Source organism: Apis dorsata, unplaced genomic scaffold, assembly GCF_000469605.1.
Source record: "Apis dorsata unplaced genomic scaffold, Apis dorsata 1.3 scaffold_59, whole genome shotgun sequence".
NCBI classification, from domain to species: Eukaryota; Metazoa; Arthropoda; class Insecta; order Hymenoptera; family Apidae; genus Apis; species Apis dorsata.
Genome location: NW_006263359.1, coordinates 158,685 through 166,245, shown reverse-complemented (window position 1 = coordinate 166,245; position 7,561 = coordinate 158,685). Strand labels below are relative to the sequence as shown.

The following is a 7,561-nucleotide window of genomic DNA, read 5'->3' as shown; positions in this document are numbered from 1 at the left end:
AATTGGCTTTTGTTTCGCGATTTTTTTTTTTTTTTTTGCCGATTGCTCCGATCGAGGAGTCGGTTGGGAGGAGGAGTACCGATTGTTCGAGTAATGGAGACAATCGCGAGGGAATGCGAAGCGCCACGGTTTCGTTTTGCGAGAAAGTTTGGTAAAGGTAGAGAGGATATTCGAATATTATAAGTTTTTTAATCGTTAACAATGGAAAAATATATTTTTGTGATTTTTAAAATTGCAGTTATATCGCTGGAATAAAGAATTTTGACTTAAATATTCCGGAATATCGAAAGTTTATTTGCTTCTTATACAGTTTTCGATGCTTTGGTTGAATCAAAGAATGTTACAGAAAATAAAATCGAACGATTTCAGCTTCTGAATAGTAAGCAATTATGTAACGCTCGGTTCTATATCAATTTGGCTCCCTTAGGCTTACGGTACTTTAGACTTTTTTTTCGTGAAAATCGCATCAAGTAGTCCGGAAGAAAAACTCGTCGTCGATACGATAAAAAAACGAGGCAGAAACGATTTGAAGAGGAAAGAAAGGGAGAGGAGGACGAGGTATTGGCAGTAGGTGGTCGTAGAGAGAAAGACCACGTCTACTCTGCGGAGAGGAGCCAAGAGAAGGCGTGACAACGGCTCCGCTTAGCATAACAATATTTACTACTAGAAGACACTTAAAGAGACTTGAATATTCTATGCGCGGGCCTCGCCTAGCCATTGCATAACCACACCAGTCCTGCATAATTACGTGTCGAGGATGGGACAGGATCGTTTTCCTCGTCGAGAAGATCGTCCGCGGGTCGAAGAATCGAACGATTCTCGGCGATCGGCGAGGAAAGCTCGACGAGGAATAAGGGTTTTAATTGATAGACGCTATTCAGATGTCAGTCATTCGATGATTACCCGCGTTGGGACTACCGATGGAGTCGTACATGGTGGTAGGATGATGATCGTTTTAGACGAGTCTTCATTGATTCTGGCTTTTATTGAATAAGCGGAGATATTTGAGAGGAATCCTGTTCCGCGTGGGAGGATATGTGCAATTTGCTTGGAAATTGATGGCAGATTTGTTGGGATATAATGTAATCAAAAATCGTCGATTTTGAAACATTTGCAGGAATTAAGTATTGGATCAGTGAAATGAAAGTATCGTGATTGTGTCCAATAGATATTGCATCGATCAATTAAAATATTCAACGCAATAGAATAATAAAAAAAGAAAATGTAACGAAATCCAAAAGAATTGTATATATTAATATATATAAAGAAAAAAATCTACTGATAAAAACGCAAAGGGGACAATAAGTCTATGATTACATTTAAAAGAAATACAAATATTTTTATTTTATTAGATTTTTGAAAGCTTGCCAACTCTCTCGCGAAAAGTAGACTCGAATTCGTGGGCGTGAATTTGTTTTTCAACCTCCGCTATCTCGAACAATTCAATTGCAGGGTATCGAAACAGCTCGTTTCACCTACCGATCGCGATATCCACGTATGTAAGTACGTCTAATAACAGGCAACGAGGGGAGGTGGCCCGACTTATCGATTAATCGTCACCCATTGTAATTTCACTATTAGCTCTCTCGAATAAAGAAGAAATAAAAAATAAAAAGAGACACGAGATACACGCCGCTTGCGAAACCAACCAAAGAGATATTATCTTACGGCGACGATTACGCGCGAATACGCGCGTACTTTCTAATTGCGAGAGCGTCCGCGGATGTCGTCGACTGGCCTCACTACGTGATAAGTGAAAATATCTCGTAAACCGTTGGCGAGAGCCATGGCCGACGTGATTCTAAAGTTAGGTACTGACTGGGATATAAACACTGTGTCTTGACATTCGAATGACACCAGTAGAGGTACATAAAATTCATTTAACTTTTAGAAATCGGCTTGTTTGAGATGGTAGATTGTTAATTAATTTACAGATTGTCCCCGAAATCATGGTATAAACGGGATGGATAATGATTCTACGTGTAAAAATAAATTGAAAAAAAAGAATGATATTTTTTTGTTTGAGGCTTCGTTTTCGAGTAAATCAAGTTTGAAAAATTTTTAGGTTATAAATTGAGAAAGATGTTAATCGAAGTTTGTTTATTAAGTTATAAACAAGTTACATGACATTACCTTTTATTATTAATGAATTGATGAAATTTTTCTTAACATAGATCACTCTTGTCAAATGATAAAATTTTATTGCTGCACTATTTCATTAATAAGTCTATTAATTTGACAGGTAAAAAGAATTACACATTTATGTATAAAAAAATCGATGAAAGTAAAAGTTTGAAATAGAATTTTCCTATTTTAAACTTCGCAATGACTGTAATTTATCTGCTTTTTGAGAATCAAAATCGAATATATACCGAAATTAGTATTCCAGTCGATAAACTCGATTAATCGAACAAATCGCACGCTATCAATATCAACACTATTATTCGATCGTATAGATGCCAAAATTGATGTCCACTCGTCAACTGAATTACAATTAACGATAACAATAACGTAAGAAAATGGCAAACGAGGTAAACAGGCTACCATTTTCTTATCGTTAATTCCTATCGATTCAACGAAATCTCTTCGAGATCTCGAAGAGATCATAACGAAGGATCCTCATTCAGAACGAAGATCTTTATCTCCACGTCTGTTCGATCTTCTAACAATATTTTGCCCTCGATGATCGACGTGAAATAAAAAAGACAAGGAAAAATTATATTTCAAGAATAATGAGAAGAAAAGATTTTATTTTCTCGTTATTTATATTCTCGATGTGCAATTATCGATAAGAGTCGATATCTCGATAAAATTCTACGTAATAGCAATAATTGCCAAGATGGAGCCACTTTCTTGTTGGAATTGTTCAGAAAGAAATCAATCGAAATGAATGAATATGTACGTTTTCGTTAAAATGAGAATTAGATATATAAATCAACAAATAAATAAAAAAATAAACAACACGTTGGCTGCTATGTAACATACTGGTCATTTAAAATGATTTTTACTTTATATCAATTCACTTATCGGTACTTTATATTATTTTATCATCAAAATATTTTAGATTCTTTTATATAAATAACATCAAAAATATTAAAAGTATGTAAATAGCAATAGTTAAATGCAATATTATATGAAATAAATTTTTGAAATTCAACAAACAATTTCAACAATGTATAATGACATTTGAAGAAAGACAGGCATGGCAGCTAACGTATTAAAATATAATCAAATACATACGAGAAAGAAGTATTTCGACGATATGTGTATATTTTTCAATTCTAGAATGCTTTTTTCAGAAAATGAAATATCTATTCTAACCTCTCAATGATGAAGTTGGAATCTTCTTTCCATATAAACGAAGAGATTTTAGATGAGATAAATAGTTTTGAGGAAATTTACACTGTTTATTTTTAACACAGAACACATATTTATTCATATTACTTCTATATACTATGAAGAGATAAAATAAAAAAAAATTCAATTTTATTCGATGTATAGAAAACGATCGAATGTAAAGAAACGAATCTATGACGCACAGAGGGCGACAGTGAGAGGTTAATAAGCATCGCCATTTCACACATACTTAACCTCTTTAATTATACATTTCGATCTGTCGAAATCCGCATCGTGTCGATCAACAGATAATTTTCTCTTCTACTCGCCTAGAGTCTAAGATTTATAACGAAATAATCGTTCAATTGCCGGATCATTCGACGGACAAATGAGTCGGTTTATCGGCCTTTAGAATTCAGTCCAATCGTGAGATACGTGCTCCCGTGGGGCATAAATCGCATAAGTCTTTCTAGTCGATAGAAACCGTACTCGCATATCTATATTCGCGTTATTCGGTACACGTAATCGGTTTGTACTTCGAGTACCTATTTTCTTGGAAGAAAGCATTAGAAACATTATGCTTTCAAGATACGAGAGTTGGCAAGAGTGAAAGTTCATACACGTAAAGTTACGTCAATGCGAGATACCGAAAAACTTGTGCATAAAAACTCGATGCGTGTTAACATTCATGTGGCCAATAAAGTATTATGCAATGAGTCATACGTTATGTGCTGACAGTACGAGCAAATATCTTTTCAACGAAATTTTATTTTGTGTGTAATAGTTACAGTAATAGTGAAATTGTGTGTGAATTAATTGTAAGATTGTTGGAAAGGTAAAAAATCGAGTGATAATTTCGTTTTTTATATTGATTTCTACTTAATCTAAATGATAAATTCTAAATGCTGATTTGAATGAATATTGTTTTCGATAAATTATCATCTAGTTTCTCTTAATCCATTCGAGACTGATAGCATTTCATATGTAATACAACAGAAAGAAAGAATAATGTAACGTATATGTTTTGAAGATATAAAATATATATAATCATTTGGTGAAAACTAATAGAGATAAGATTATAAAACGAATAAAATAAAAAAAAGTTGTAAAAATTGATTCCTGAGAATTGTTTTATAATAATAATAAAATTCTCTCGAATGGATTAATTTGATAAACTATTGAGAAATATATATGATCGTTGCATCAATGACGTGCTTAACCTAAAATTTTCTATCCTTAAGTGATGTAAAGAAATTATTCTGTATTTTAAACAATTTTCTAACAAATTAATATAAAGCAGTGATTACATATAAAAAAATTTTTGTATTCATAAAAATTATTCATTTCTAATTGATTTCTATTAAAAAATTCTATTAAAAAATTATCGAAATCAAAAATGTCAATTGCTTTCGTATAATAATAATCATTACCAATCGTTCGTATAATTAATAATTAAATAATAAATATTTATTTGTAATTTTAACAAATATAGTTTTGTATATTTTAATATTTTGTATTAATATTTATATAATTTTGATAAATTCATTTAAAAATATTCATATTTATCATTAATATATATATTATTACAATTTATATTTATCGTTGCCAATAGAATTCCTAAATTCTTCGCAAAAATATAAAAGCAAAAAGAGAAAAAGAAAAATATCCATCACAAAAGGAAAGAAAACATCCATACTATCAGAAAAATAGCAGTAGCAATAACGGTCAATCTCTCGTACATAAGCCGTTATCTAGCTCGGTTTCATTAAGCGTTGCAACGTAATTTCTCGTAGTCTCGTGATTAATTTTAATTTCCGGCGGGAGGGATGGCAAGAGTAGCAATGAACCGCTGTGCGTCGATAATTAAACGATCGCCAATCGATCACGATAACTCTCGATCTATGGACCGTAAAACCTTTCTATCGACGATAACGCCAACATATCGGATCTTTTAATTGCGATCGGTAGCGTGCTACGCCATTGCAAATCACAAATGATCGTCCTCGACCCTGGCCAATGATCAGGCTGAGCAATTCCTTCTTGTATCGCGTGTTGTATCTCTAATATTACCGATCCACCGATCTGTGGATCGATCATTTATGGCATAGCCATCGTTCGCTAGTACGAAAATATAAGTGTTCGATATATGGTGTTAATCGTTTTCTAGTTTTCTAGTTGGAATTCCAGAAAATCAAGAGGTATTGGCGAAACGATTGTTGGCATCCGGTTCCACGCCTTTTTCGCACCGATTATCTGGATCGTTTGGAATCATGTTTCTCGCCTTGTGTCTCCTTCAGGTATTAATTACGAGTAGATAACCGGAAAAAAATACGGGATTATGGATCAAGGAGGATAGTTTGCATACAATGAGAATTGCGTATATCATAATCGAAGAAGAAAACTTGTTTCATAATATCAGTTTCGTAGCGAAATATTTCTGGAATATTTTGATTTGATGTTGAGGATGTGAATCTTGATTTGTTGATCTTTTCTAATTGTTTTATGTTCCATTAAAATAAGAGGAATAAATGTTATGAATCGTTGAATGTTTAATAAAGATTATATATGGAATATAATAATAAAAAAAAATTAAATTGAAGATCTTGCACATTCAAATGATTCAATATAATTTTAGATATATTAAATTTAGATATATTAAAATTTTCATTAACTTTGATTTATTCAATTTCTCAGAGAATATCATTAGAGTTACACTATCCCAAGGTAATTCTGATCAAACTATCATATTCATAGAATTCTCGATCGAACAAGAGTGATTTCCCAAGACAATTTCAATCCATCACTATCTCTCCTTCTAATTTCAAATTCTTAATAATTTCACATTACAGAAAGACAAGAAGAGATAAGCAAAAAAGATGGATTAAGGAAGGAAGCAAGAGAAAGCGATATCCTCTTTCTCCAGGATAAATTGACGTAACTAATCCCACACGACGTTTTATTATCCTTCATTATCGAAGCACAAATTATAATCCACGAATAGCGTTTGGCGTTTATGGAGGCAGTATCTATGAAAACTAACCTATACTCTTTATTCTTGGCGCATGTCGTCGAGACCGTCGTTGGATCGAACAATGCGTTCGTCCCACGCCGCGCCATGGTGCACTACCTCGTTCCACGCTGGATCTGCTATCTATGGGGCAAGAGTAACACATGTACTTAGTAGAAACGGTCCTGTGGAAAACATTCTGTGGAATCTAATTTATTGGCAAGACGATTGTGTGAGAGAGAACATATCTAGACAATTGATGAGAAATTAAGTTTGAATGGATGTTGTGGCATTCGTAGGCGTAATTGTATAGATTATTTGATGCCGTGGAAGTGGAAGAATCATGGACTCATAGTTTGAGTTTTGATATTTAATAATTAAGGATGATTATGGAAGAAAAAACATAAGTATTTAGAGGTTACGTGTATTATTGGATCAATAGGATGATCATGAAAATATTGCATATAAGATTGATTAAAAATTAAAGGAATCAAATATACTCATTGTTAAAAATGATTGTAGGATTTATATTTAAATATTATGATTAATATGTGTTATTGAATTAATGAAAAAAGATATTTTAAATTTATATAATTACATTGTTGAAATTTCATACATTGGGACATGATAAATGTGAATATATAATGTTTACTTATTGAAATGCTGAATAATAAAGTATTTACATATATAGTGGTATATTTATATATCTAGATCATGTATATTTAGGTAATTAGGATAATCATATAAAGAAATATTGAATTATATTAGGATAGATAGGTTATGCTACTGGAATAATATTAAAACATTGATCGTTGATATGTTTGATACATTGAAGTAATAGAATATGTAGGAATACTATGTTGCTTATATTAGAATATTAAACATTGAAATATTCATATGCTGATGCATTGAAGCATTTGCATATAGAGTATTGAAGTATTTTATTAGCATATTGATCTTAGAATATCTATTGAGTTGCAATATTGGATTCTTACTTATTGGAATATTAGGATATTTATATATATTTTATATTTGTTAAAATATTGCAGTATTTATATAACGATTTTATTTTATTTTTATCTTTAGAATGTATTGAATAAACTAAACAATTTATTTATCTAATTAAAATATTTTAATTCAACTTTATATTTGTTATAAATTCTTATAATAATTAGATTGAAATATAACTCCGAGTGGATATGAATAACAATAAAAATC

The 7,561-nt window shown here is 31.6% G+C and overlaps 1 protein-coding gene and 1 long non-coding RNA gene across 8 annotated transcripts in view; both read left to right on the top strand.

The window, feature by feature from the left end:
* The window catches only part of LOC102677037 (protein outspread), a 194,650-nt gene that overhangs the window by 137,026 nt on the left and 50,063 nt on the right, over positions 1–7,561 (top strand). The gene's annotated exons all lie outside the window — the stretch shown is intronic.
* On the top strand, positions 3,045–7,036 carry LOC102676850. The gene is made up of 3 exons (XR_004151888.1): positions 3,045–4,171; positions 5,504–6,060; positions 6,186–7,036. It is a non-coding gene; the product is annotated as an uncharacterized LOC102676850 (long non-coding RNA).